Below are 14,048 nucleotides of genomic sequence, written 5' to 3' on the forward strand. Positions count from 1 at the left end.
AATTAAAACCATGAGATAATGCTATAAACCTATCAAACTGGCTAAAGCCAAGAATAGTGATAACACCCAATACTGGCATGGATATAGGGAAACTGGTTCACACATATATTGTTGGTGGGAATGTAAAATAGGGCAGCCATTTTGGAAAAGAATTTGACATTCCCTTTTAAAAAATAGGCTTGTAACAAGTGTACACTTAGGTAGTTATTCCAGAGAACTGAAAACCCATTTTCACACAGAAGTTTGTACAAGAATATTCAGAGTAGCTTTATCTGTAATAGCTCCAAACTATGAACTACCCAATATCCTTCACTAAGTGGAAGATTAAATAAACCATGGCACATTTATATCATGGGTTGCTACATAGCAGTGAAAAGGAGTGAACTTGATAATGTCATCTTGGATGACCCTCAGGGAAATTATGTTGAGTTTACAAAGCCACTGTTAAAAGAACATGAGGTGGGGCACCTGGGTGCCTCAGTGGGTTAAAGCCTCTGCCTTCAGTTCAGGTCACAATCCCAGGATCCTGGGACCGAGTCCTGCATCAGGCTTTCTGCTCAACAGGGAGTTTGCTTCCCCATCTCTCTCTCTGCCTGCCTCTCTGCCTACTTGTGATTGCTGTCTGTCATATAAATTAATAAAATCTAAAAAAAAAAAAATCATGTGCTGCATCATTCCATTTATATCACATTCATGAAATAACATACTTACAGAGATAGAGAACAGATTAGCAGTTGCCCAGAGATAAGGACCCAGAGAAATGGGGGAAGCTCTAAAAGGACAGTACTAAGTAGTCTTGTGATGATGACAATTACGTATACTGTTATGGTGGTTGCTCCAGGGAGCTACACGTGTGATAATATTGCAGAGAGGGACACAAACGCACACCCATGCACACATAAGTGCCTACATGAGTGCCTGTGACACTAGTACAATCTGAGTATGTCGTACAGATGGTAGCAATGTCTATTTCCTAGTTGTAATATTGAGCTCTTGCCATGCAATATGATGATAGCGGGAGAGGCTGGATGAAAGACTTGCCAATCCATTTTTTAGCCACTTCCTGTGACTACAATTATTTCAAAATAAAAAGTTTTAAAAATTAGATTTCTCTTAGTTGATGAAATAGAATATCCTCATGGTCCCAAGGTAGTGAAGTTTTTTTGTTTGTTTGTTTGTTTGTTTTTTTTTAAACAATATACAAAAGGTACTAGGTATAAAGGACATTTCCTCAGTGTTCAATCTAACTCAGATTCCTTGTGGAACGTGATATTATTATTTATCAGGAAATCTCATTCTGAAATTATTTTCTCATTTGCTTTCTACATTACTTAAACTTATCCAAATTTTCCTTTCATCTCTTGGACTTCTTTATTCATTTGATAAACAAACACTGAGCACTTACTATGGGCCAGGAGCTCCCTTAGGTTTCACAGTAGTGAACGAAACAGATTTTTCAAATTGATAAGCTTCATGCCCTGACAGGGCTTACAGTTTAGTGCTAGTTGGTGGATGAGAAGACAAAAAAAAAAAAAAAAATGTGTAAGTAGTTAAGTAAAAAATGGCATGTCAGTGATGAGTGTTATAGAAAAAAAAATCATGGTTGGGAAATAAGATGCTGGGGAGAGAAAAGTGATTAGTTTTAAAGTGGGATGGTCAGGGAGGTCCTCAAAGAGGAATTTTTGGACAAAGAATTAAAGGAGAAGACTGTGCCATGAGGCTTTCTGGGGGGGAAGAGTGCTCAGAACAAAGCAAGAGAAAGTCTCCAGTGCCTGGCCTCCTCGAGGACAGGCTAGGAGCCACGATGCACGTGCCTGGGTCCCACCCCTTATCCGCAGAATTGCAAACTCTAGAAGTAGGGAGAGCAATCTGTGTTTTCACCACTCCTCAGGGGATTCCTATGTCCACTAGTTTAAGAAACACTGCTCTAAATGATGTGCAAACTGTCTGAGAGTCTGAGCAAAAGAATGACACGATCTGATTTACCTCTTGGCTTCTGCATTGGAAATACTTCGTAGGAAGGGCAAGGGTGAACCCGGTCTCACCAGTCAAAAGGCTGTTGAGATGACCCACAGGAGAGATGACAGTCTAGAGCCATCGTGGTGGAGGCGGGAGGGGGTTGCCATCACAGATTCCCAAAGGCTCAGCTCCAGAGGAATTGTTTTCTTTGGAGCTGGGTCACATGGTTTCACATGCAACTCCCACAGAGAAGATGTTCAGATGCATGAGTTCGCACTTTGCAGAGCTCCAGGATATTTTGTAAGGAAATACCACCACACTCTCGCTTCGCGGAACCACTCTGCCTACTTCAGTATCTGCGCTATATAAACTTATCCTGACTGAATCCCAAAGCAGTTTAACATTTCCATTTCTGGGCTCCCTGATCCCTCACAGGACCCATCAATCCCCTCATATCTAGGAAGAAGGTCACTCTGACTCCAAAGCCCATTTGAAAAAAAAAAAGAAAAGAAAAGAAAAGAAATTTTCGTCTATTATCTCAAGAACCAAAGCCCTGGCTAGGAGGACAGATTCTGTCACTTTTCAATGGTGAGTTGCACTTTCCCAAGAATGGCTGGACTTGGCATTCATGGGATCGCTGCTACCCATGTACCCACAAGCCTGGAGCTGGTTCGGTTCCAAATGTTGACAGGGACAGGTGATGAGGATGGAATGAACGTTTATAAGAATTACATGCATCTCAGAGTGTTTATTTATTTGATCTTCTTTGAAATTAATCTTAGAGTGTCTACAACATGTAATGCTAAACACATGTCACTTACTTTGAACTTAACACAGTGCACGGAAATGTTTATCAGAATTAGAAGCACTCAAGAGTCTGTCACGGGGATAGACTATTGACACAATCTGCTTATGCCTTCTGAAACTTGCTTTTAGTCACGGACAGCTATTTGTTGCTCTTTTAAGGGTTCGAGCGCTGAAATCGTTGTTGCATTGTCTAAGAAGAATGACATCGTTATTGTGTTTACAATAAAATATGTGAATAAATAAACGGAGTTTGTTAATATTTTATTAGAACTGTTAAGATTTGCCAGAGCACCGTTCATCCCACTGGGTACAACTAGTAGATCCTCAATCTCATGTCCAGTCCTACTGATCGTAATGACTGCTTGGATCTCCGTGAGAATTCGAAGACAGTCCGGCTACAGCATGAAAGAGTCATGTTTAGTGGGAATTATCTGCTGTTGGTGGGGGCCCCATGGAAGGGGGTAGTTCTGCAGCCCCATAATATCCAACACTTCCATGGAAACAACAAGACTCAACCTAATTAAGATAAAGTCAGAATTTCCAAGACGAGATGTCTCTCTTGGCTCACCACTCAGAACATACTCAGCATTCTCTACTACGTACTTGGCAGATGCCTCACTGTTTTTCTAGTTGTCATTGTGTCTCTATAAAATACTCTGCTTGGCTTTCAGGGTCCCTGGGCTCTGTCTCGGCCCGCCCCCACGCATATTATACCCGCAGGTCTTCTGTGCTTACCCTTCATTTTAGTTAGTCTGGCTTCCTTGTTGTCCCATACAGAAATAATGATAATTTTGTCTCTGACTACTTGTCTAAAGTGACTACCCAGCCTGAAATGTCCACCATCCTTCTCTCCGTCTGTTAAATCTCTGCTCATCTTTTAAATGTGGCACTCTAGACTATGGAGTCTTTCCTGATTACCCTGATCCCTCTCCCCTGACATTCCCATTCTTGATTTCCTAGAAACTTTGGGTTAACCGTGGGAGAGAGAAACCACAATATTTTTCTTAGAGGAAAAAAAAAAACTATTGAAAATTGAGTAGTGTTGAAAAGTCTGGGGGAGCATGCTCTAGACTGGGTTTCGAGAAAGACATGTAAAATATTGCAGAATTTATCCACCTGGGAAGTTGCTTCCAATGCCCAATCTTAAAGGTAAGGAGGCATCGAAATAAAACCCTAGAACATGTGGGTTAGGGACATGCCATTTTACGTCAAATCCAGGAATTCAGCGTGTTACTTCCATTATAGCCATTATCTCAAGAGCCACAGCAATCCTATTAGAACACACTGGGAAAAAAAAATAAATAAATAAGGGACATCCTGTGTCCTACATCTTAGCATCCAGGAAGCTAGTGCCTGGATTCTGAACCATGCTGCACAAATGCCATATCCCACTGACCTGCCTGTCCCCAGAAGATCGCAGACGCCTGCAAAGGGGTCCTGCCTTTGCCTTCTAGATCTTGCATGAGTAGACACATTGTCTGAACCCAAATCATAAAATCCAGCTGAAAGAGCCTGGGAAATGTAGTTTTTCTTATTCTACCCTTTACAACACAGGAAGGCACACCAGAGAGAGGGGGAGGATGGATGGGGACACCTTTCTGCCATATTTGTCACGTTCATCACAAATTACTATATTTAAAAGCTGCAAAGCCAGTCCTGCCATTTCCCTGTTTAAAACCTCTCATTGCCTCTTAATAGCCTACAGCATGAAGCCCTAAGTCCTTAGCCCGGCATAGAAGGCTCTCTGCTGCTCTCTATTGTAGAGGACAGCCTGTAATGCAGTATGCGGGGGAATTCAGAGTCAGGGGTGATTTTCTAGGTATTCATCGGATTTTTTTTTTTTTTTTAAAGAAGATAGTCATAGAAATGAAACTGTTTTCCTTTCCCCCTTAACTCCTCCAATCTAAACAACCTAGCCACTAAGCTATCACAACCGATAGGAAGAGATCTATAATAGGAAAGGAAAAGATCTATAATAAAAGTCAGAATTTCCAAGGAAATTCCAAGGAAATCTTTTCCAAGGAAAAGATCTATAATAAAAGTCGAAATCACGGAGTCCTGATGAGCATTGAGAGTGAGGGAGGAGGTCAGAAGAATCAAATCTCAAAACGCAGGGTATAAGAAAGCCAGGGTTTTGATTACTTTGCAAAACAACAGAGCGGGGGAGCTCTAGTGGCCTGAAGCTAGAAAAACCATCCTAGTCATCCCTCCATCAAAAGCCCTATTTTACATTTGTAGGGTTTTCTGATACCTTGGGTCACATCATGGGAACAGATGCGCAAGATAAACGGAGATGAAGCCCAGGCGCTCACGGACACGGTTCAAAGCTATGGCAGCTTGAGGCTGACCTGCTGGTGAGCTTGTGCCTGCGGTGGGGAGGGACCCTCTGTGCTCGGGGCTCATGCTGCCGCCCGTGAAACAAACGCGAGGCGCTATTTTTGCTTTTTGCCTTTATCGTGAAAGCACAACTCCCCTTTGGATTTCTTTCAGTTGGCGAAAACAGGTACCGATGTAGGTTTTTCATAAAAGCAGAGTGGCCCCATGCAACCTTTTAAGAAGTGGGGATCCTTGCCTCTACTGTTCTCTACAGCCGGTTATGACCCTGTAGCTCATGGTTAGGACTTCCTTTGTCTGTTACCCATTTCATATATCCCTTGACTTTCGTTAGCACCTGCACTAGTTGGGAATCTGTTTGGGGTGTGGGGCTGCTTTTACCCCATGCCTTTCTTTTGGAAGGAACTGCGCTGTTAACTCTGCCAGTAGAGATGCAGAGAGACCTTCCCGAACTTTCACTGTTGCTGTTGAAGCCACACCAGAGCCAACTCAGGAAAGCCCCTGAGCTGACTCCTTTCTCTTCCCTGCTCCCCCTGTACAGTGGCAACCTCATTTTTTCTCCATACTGAGGATTAACCATCCCATCTAACACTGCAAAATTATTATTATTATTATTATTATTATTATTATTATTATTATTATTTGGCATCTTCTCCCAAGAGTACAAGAACCCTGAAACATCCAGGAGGCAATCACGACTTCCGATTGGATAGAATAATGTTTGTGTATCTCTGTGGACACATTCCTCCCTCCAGAGGTCACACAGCATAGCGGGAAAGGGCAGGAGACCTGGATTTAAATCAGGCGTGCTCAGATTCCAGCCCCACCGTGTACATCTCTGTGCTCAGTCTCCTCATGCACAAAATGTGGACAGGATAGTTTACTCACAGAGCTGTCACGAGGACTGATAGCTGCCATAAGTATGCGGTATTCCACGTAGATCATACGACGGAATGCCTGGCACGCGAGTGTTTGTTATTAGCTGCTGTCAGTGAGTGCTTGACAGGAGGAACACAGTTACGAGGACCAGAAGCAAACAAAAAACAATCAAGAGGCTCACTAGAGAGATCTATGAGCCTTGCACGAGCCCTCCCCACTCCAAGCTCCAAGGTGTGTCCCTTTTCCTCCAGCCTGAGGAGTACATCAGTGGGGGGAATAGCACAAGGTACTGGTTGCTTTTTGAAAGCCAAATCTCCCAAGATTATACCACAACTGTGACAGATTTTTACAAAAGTCCATATCCCTGTTTTATCAGGCCATCTATTTCTGGTTGATGGTGGCATGAGAAGACAATGAATCCCAAAGGTATCGGCCCATTGTCTTCATTCTTTTCTGTGAATTATTTGATAAGAAATAATGTGGGGAATGTCATGATGACATCTAATGCATTATTGAGGTCACAGATGATATGGGGCAAAATCAGGTTGAGAAAAAAAGAAATCCTAGTCCAGAGTAACTTTTTCTTCCAATTGGGGGGATGGTGGTGGGAAATCATTGTCCTTTCATAATGGATGGGTGTGTCATCAACCCAACAACGCGAGGCTGTACGGTCACCTTGAAATGCGATGCTCTACCACATGACAGGGTTGTTGGCTGTTGTTTCTACAAATCGATGGAAAAGTCCTTATTCTTAGTCTTTGTTCCGGCCAGCTTCTGTTTACATGGCTACATGGATCTGCTGTTTCATGTGTGACATACTTCTATTATATTGTTCGCTTCTTCAGAACATAGACTATTCTCTGAAGAATGGAATCCCACCACAGACTTGCTTTGCTCATGAGGAATTGAGCAATGTTTTAACTTTCAGTTGTTGCCATAAAAAAGTACCACACATTCAAAGACCTAAAACAACACAACTTTATAATCTCACATTTCTGTAGGTTGGAAGTCTGGCATGGATCTCATGTCACTAAAATGACTGTCAGCTGGGCTGCATTTCTTTCTAGAAGCTCTGAGGAGAATCCGTTTCCTTGCTCATTCAGGCTATTGACAGAATTCAGTCCCTTGAGGTTGTGGGGGCTCACTTCCTTGCTGGTTGTTGGCTGAGGGCTGGTCTCGGCATTTAGAGGACCTTGCGTTCCTTAGCTCATGCCCCAATTTATCCATTTTCAAACCTAGCAATTGTGGGTTGGGTTCCTTTTAATCTCTTCCGCCTCTTCTGTTGTATCCCTCAGACTCTTCATCCAGAAAGTGCTCTCCACATTTAAGGACTCATTTGACTAAATCGGGTCGGCCAGGATAATATGGGATAATCTTCCCATCTCAAGATTCAAAACCCCGACCACGCCTGCAAAGTACTTTTTGCTAAGTCATATAATGTACTCGCAGGCTGCAGTGGTGAAGGCGAAGGCGTGGTCATCTCCGGAGGGCCATTGTTTTGTCTACCACAAGCAAGCCCCACAGTGGCAAATGCTGGAGAAGAAAGCCGATTGACTGATGTGTATCTAATGCTCTGCAGCAGGAAGCTTCGATGGCTCGTTACATGGGACACAATATTTTACCAACCCTCCGATTTTTCTCCTTCCAACTCTCTAACTGGCTAAGCTATTAGCAAGGACCCAGATCCTTAACTCAGTTCATCTCTCTTTCTAGGCAAAGTGGAAAATGAGATACTGGTCAAAGGCGAGTTAAGACATTCTGAGAAAGTCATAAAGGTGTATACTTGTCCCATCAACTGAAAGAAAATTGCTTCTAGTGTCCTCCATTTGTTGGAAATTGCAGAGAGAGAGAGAAAAAAAAAAAGCATTGTTGGATTAATAACTTCATACTCAATACCGAGGCTGTACTGATTTGTTCTAATAAGGAGACTATGAAAGGAAAGGCAGCTGCAGTTGGAGGTATACTTTTTTTTTTTTTTTAGAGTTATACATTTTTAAGCTCACAACATCTACTGTCGGGGTTCATCTATCCTGGGCAGGATAAAACCAAAGACCCAAATGGGTCTGTGAATTAGAATAATCAATCTTACATTTTTCCAAATATTTGACGGTGACCCTGATTTCCATGATTTTCCTAAGGGTGTGGCTTCTATTCTGATGTATTACTTTGGTAGGAAGCAGAGCGTGTAGAGAATTCCCTCTTGTCCCCTCCTGCCATGATAGCTCTTCCTCCATCGGCAAAGGGGACTGAAGGAGGACTACTGCTAGGTATATCCATTCCATTAACTGCCATGGGTTTTGATGCCCATTGGTCCTCAGGTCAAAACTCTGTTTGTCACCTGTCTTGCATAAGCCTCCATTCTGACTGTTAGATCACTGTGGTGTTCTGAGTACCTGGGCAATAATAGTCTAAGTTTATACTTGATGTCTAATACACATAAAGGATTTAGATATTTACCTTTCTCAGAGGGTAAATATCCATAAGTACCTTTGAAGGAGGGTAGGAGGAAAGATTTTAAGTATGCACTTAACATTTTCACAGGATCTTTCCTCAAGTGTATCCAGTCTTCCTATTCAAGGGCTTCTGTGACTTTGAACTTGAGTTTAGGAGTGAAGGGGTGAAGGGATGTGACCACCCTAACATAAAATAAGGCCTCTGCTTACTCAGGGATAGTCATCAAATAAGACTTTTGTAGGCCTGGCAGAGAAAGTAATGCCCACAAATATTCTACCTGGTCTATCCATTTCCCTGCCCCTTGTAGGTAAGTGGTGCCATGGGACCAGATTTATTCAATAGGCTGTGAGCAGAAGTTAACATGTTTAACTTCTGGCTGAAGCCTAAGAGATCAGGTATTAGTTCCCCATGTAGTCTCTTTCCTTATCATGGAAACTGTGAAATCAGATTACAAGAATGAAGCTGACTCTGTCTCTGAGTCACTGCATGATCAATAGCCCTGGAGAGTCACTCAGGCCTGTACCAGACTTGGTATAAATGGGAGATAGACTTTTAAGTGCTGAGCCCCTGACACTTGGGGGTCATTTTACTAGCACAGCATATCCTAATTAACTAGGGACCCCATCCTTACAGTCAAAGGACCCCTGAGCAACCAACCACCATCAATGATCTTGCTGGTGCGACCGTTCTATTATCCATGATGATACTTCTTTCTGTTATGGCAATCAAGCTCATCTGCCTCTGCCAATGAAGTTCTCTGCTTGTTTTTTTTTCTATCCTGGAATCTTTCCATCATGTTAAAACCAGGGAACCTATTTTAACTACAGCACCTTCCTTAGCATCTCTGGAGTATATAGAAGAACCACCAAAATCATACCAATCTGGAAAGTAGCCAAAATATTTCTCAAAGACGCCATCAGTTCCTTCATTAAAGTCTACCTCAAGGCTTCATTTAGCAACTTAGGGAGTGGGTGGTACATTGTGATGAGACTACTTCAGACTTCCTACCCTCCCAGATTAAAATTCCTTTATCTACCTTAGGCCAAAACGTTTCTGGTGCCTCGATTTTATTTAGTGAGGCTCAACACCAAACACAGGTACATATTAACTAGTTACACAAACTATTAGAACCCTTACCACTGAGCACACAAAAAAAATGGGATGGCTGGTAAGTTCATCCATATTGAAAATTTGGTCCAATATAAAGTTATGTTTTGTCCAATTTGGTGAGGCCCCTCTAAATTCATTCCCACATGCATTCCAAAGACTGTGGGAGATATAAGTCAAGAAAATCCTGCAATTGTTTTGGGAAAAGGTTCTTTCTTCCTTGATTTGATTTACTGTTTTCTCCTTAGAGTGTGTTCAGATCTGATTTAATTACATGTTTGGAGAAAAGAAGGAGTTAAAATAGGGGTAGAGAGGGTAGATCAAAAGGGAAATTGGCTTGTTATTGTAAGGCAACTCTCTTGGACATTGGACACAGGAAGGTTGTTTCCAAGGGTATGGGGAGCTCAGTGACAGGTAGGGGTCCTGGGGACCAGGATGCCTCCAAATTCTACCACATGCATCTAATCCTGTGTTTCAAAGTCGTCTTCATTCCCGAGCAGGGGACCAACTGAAGAGACAAGTTGTTTAATTCAACAGATGTCATAATTTGGTAATCTGAAGGGGAAAAAACATTTTTCTGATAAAGCTGGTTTTCACTTATCTTAATCCTAAAGATGAGACGAAAAAGAGATCCTTTCATACTTCCTCATATTAAGCCTGAGATGTCAGAAGTTTAGGGGCATTGTTTTCTTTCAAAGAACAGAACGAAAAACAAAACAAAACATCAAATGCCAATATGAGTAATTTTCTTCCCCCTGTAGTTCCTGAATTTCCTGGACCTTGCCCTCCTTGAGCATTTTATTTCAGATGACTAGAGTAATATTTCAATTAATTATTTTGCTACCATGTACCATAAATGAAAATTCTATCCTGGAGTGGTAATAGAACTCACATTGCCTTCTGCCTCGTCTAGCCTAGGTATCCAATCCCAGCTGGAGACGGATCAATTACAATGTGCTTACTATGCGCCAGGCACTGCTCGGAGAGGTTTTTGTGTCCGAACTCTTTAAGCATTGAAAGAGCCCAAAGAGAATGGCACCGTGAATCATCCACGCTTAAGACTGAGAAACTGCTATACATGGAGGTTTGGTCACACAACTGGCGAGTGGCAAAGCTGGTGATTCAAATCTAGGCCGTCTAGCTCCCAAGACCATGCTTTTAACCACTGTGTTTTGCTGCCTCTCGATTTGAAAGTGGGATTCTTATCAGTTGGTATGCTTTCGTTTGCAAGAAATAGAAACTAATTTTCACTATCTTAACAAAATGATGTTTTATTAGAAAGTTGTCAGAATTGACAGAAGCAGACTAGAATAACAAACAGGAATCGAGGTCCCTATAGTGGGCCAAGGAATTACGATAACCGTTTTGTAGGGGAAGTCTGGCCAGGACAAGTTGTTGTTGTAAGTATTGCTACATCACTGCTAACTTCATGAAAGCATTCAAACCTCTCCATCATCATCTTGCCACTCAGTCAGTGTGATCAGAAGCGTCTGATTTGCTGAGCCTGTTCATTTGCCAGTGCTGTGGCTGCCAAGGAATGGACAGAGGAGGTCTGGATCTTTGTAGCTTCCCTGGTGGAAGAGAGGTGAAGCCCAGCTTTACAAAGACACTAAGTACAATTAAGGAAAACTCACAAAATAGTAAAGAGTTTGCTCAGTAGACATCAAAATGCTAACTGTTTGCCATAACTTGTAAAGATCTAAATGGATGGGATCCCCACAATTTCATTTGTGCCTGAACATGCAAGGAACAGATATGGTTCAGTCTTTCCATCCTCTAAATCCTTCCCAACTTCATTGTATAGCTGAATCGACCTCAACAAAGAGAGGAAAACTATCTCCATTCCCACCCTGAAACACACCAGGCTAGATGCAAATTCTAGCCTCAGTCCATCAAAAGGGGCTACTTTTTCCAACGACTTGGCAAACCCAGGACACACCCTAGACTATTCTGAGTGTAGATCTTCTTCTCACATCCCTCTGTGGTATTGGTTGCCCACAGCCCTAGCTGTTCCAGCCCAAGTCCCAAACCACCAAACTCAGCCCATCTGGATTTCAGATAAATTCTGATATGCTGGAGTCAGCAACCAGCTTTCAAGACGTTCTGGGCTGGCCAAGATGTCAGAATAGGCCAACCACCTAGATTCCTTGTACTCTTTTCCCTGTTTCCAATCAACCTGGTAGCACCAACAACTTCAGTGAGGCTATAGATAGATAAAATAAAAAAAAATAACTGAGAGGGCTCTGCTCTTTCTTTTTACCATTGTCTTGGAAAACTCTTGCCCAATACCTATGGCTACTCACAGCTCTGGTCCAGTCATTCCCAGAATTGAAATCAAAGCTCATGCCTACAGAAGAAGCTTTGCCTGTAAGGAGCTGATAAAAGAACTTGGCCCGACAATCTGTCTTTCTAGGGCCCAACTATAGATGTGAGAATGGGGTTTCTGAAACCTATACCAGCTTACTAAACCAATGGACAGAGTTTTTCATTCATAAATATTGATCAACAGTCACTAGATACATGATTACGGTCTATGAAGAAAGGTTCAAGGCAGAAAAGTAGAACTGACCATCGATGAAACAGAGATGATGAAAAGGAGTAGAACAGAACTGTCTATACACTAGAGAAATCTTTGCAACCATAAAACAACGTTATCAAAAAACAAAAAGCAGTGGGGGTGGGGGAACCTGGGTGGCACAGTCGGTTAAGCTGTTGACTCATGATTTCAGTTCAGGCCATGATCTCAGGGTCATGAGATCAAGTCCTGTGTCATGCTCTGTGCTCAGTGAGGAGTCCCCTTGAGGATTCTCTCTGTCTCTCTCTCACCTTCTGCCCCTACGACCTCACTCTCTCTCCCTGTCTCTATAATAAATACATCTTAAAAGAATAAACAAAAAAGAGGAAACTGGGAAATCTCTATTATTATTCTTAACTTAGAAAAATCAACAAAGCAGTTAATAACAAAATGCACGCAGTTCCTCTGGACCCGGGAGAGCATTAATCTTGTTTTTATCAGTAGATATGTTTTGTCTGTTCTTTTATACCACTTTGTGTCTGCCTTTTTCTGCTCAGCATAATATCTTTAAGATCATCTGTGTATAGTGCTGTGCATACGAGAAGCTTGTTCCTTTCTATTGCCGAGTAGCATCCCATTGTATAAATATACCACGATAATTTACCTATTGATAGGTACTTAGGATACTTTCACTTTTTGCAATAATGAATAAAGCAGCTATAAACGTTCATGGACAGACTTTCTCACAGAGACATGTTTTCATTTCTCTTATATCAATACCTAGCAGTGCATTATATTTACTGAGCTTCCTACCTTCAGGAATCAGATCAGTTACTTTCACATAAACCATCTCATCTAACTCTCTCCAGCTGCTCAGTGCAGGCACTGACACCGGGACCCCTCTGTTGACATTCAGCTGGTCCTCTTCCCACCACACTCGCTGTACATTCCTCTTCTCCAGCAGCATGCAAGCCCAGACCTCCTGAGCCGCCTTAACTCGGCTCCAGCAAAAAGAGCCACTTTGACATTGGCCCATTCCAGGGTGGGAGTGGAAACCAGAGGAGTGCAGGGTGCTGCCTGAGAGGACAGAGGTGTGCAGGCGGCGTGCCCTGCGCAATTAGAGGCGGATTAAGATGGAAACAGTGTGGGGGCCAGGCGTGATGTGTTTTTGCCGCCCTGTCTGGGATTAGTAGTAATATATCTGCTGGCGTGATGGACACATCTGCTTTCGTTTATTCTGAGCCCTGTCAAGCTCACAGGCCTGGATTAAAGCAAAATCACGCTGAGTGAACATTGCTAATTTAGCTCCTTTTTTCCCCCTCTCTTTTTCTTCCCCATCTTCAAATTTTAATGTGAATGCAGCAAGAAGCCATTCCATTCCGACATGACGCTTTGGGAAAGGAGCCTCTAATTCCCACATCCTGAAGAGGAGGGGAGGCGAGGGGAGAGGAGGTAGCCTGAGCCAAAAGATGAAGCCCGGGAGGGCTAGGGGTATGTTGGGAAGGGAAGAAGAGAAGCAAGGAGAGAGAAAGGTGGCAGGAGGGAGTAGGGGAAAGGTGAGTTTGCAGGGTACTGCCGGGGATGCCTAGCTCTGGAACATTTCCCCATGAAGCAACCAATGGCCTACATCCTTGGGGCTGGCTGCCGGCTTCCAGGGCCCCCTGACTGCCAGACCACTCCCTGCGCAAAAGTGCTTCAAGGCAGGGGGAGCTCCTCTCGAGGTGGAGGGGCACGCAGGCGCTCTTCGCGTGCACCTGTCCGTCACTTCACGTGCACCTGTCTCTTATCCAAGGGCCGGTTCTCGGCAAGTTTGTTTGCTGTGTTTCACACCTGGACATTCCTTTAGCCCCACGTCTGGTTAACTCAGTCACTGCTTGCCGCTAGCTCAAGCTCTGCTTTTCGACTGTGAGTCAAAGGGCTCCCGTCGCCGCCCCTGGAATCCCATCTTAGAGATTGTCTTCCCGTGGTTTCCGCCCAGAGTCTCTTTATCAAA

The sequence above is a fragment of the Mustela nivalis genome (assembly GCF_964662115.1).
Source record: "Mustela nivalis genome assembly, chromosome: 9".
Taxonomy (NCBI): Eukaryota; Metazoa; Chordata; class Mammalia; order Carnivora; family Mustelidae; genus Mustela; species Mustela nivalis.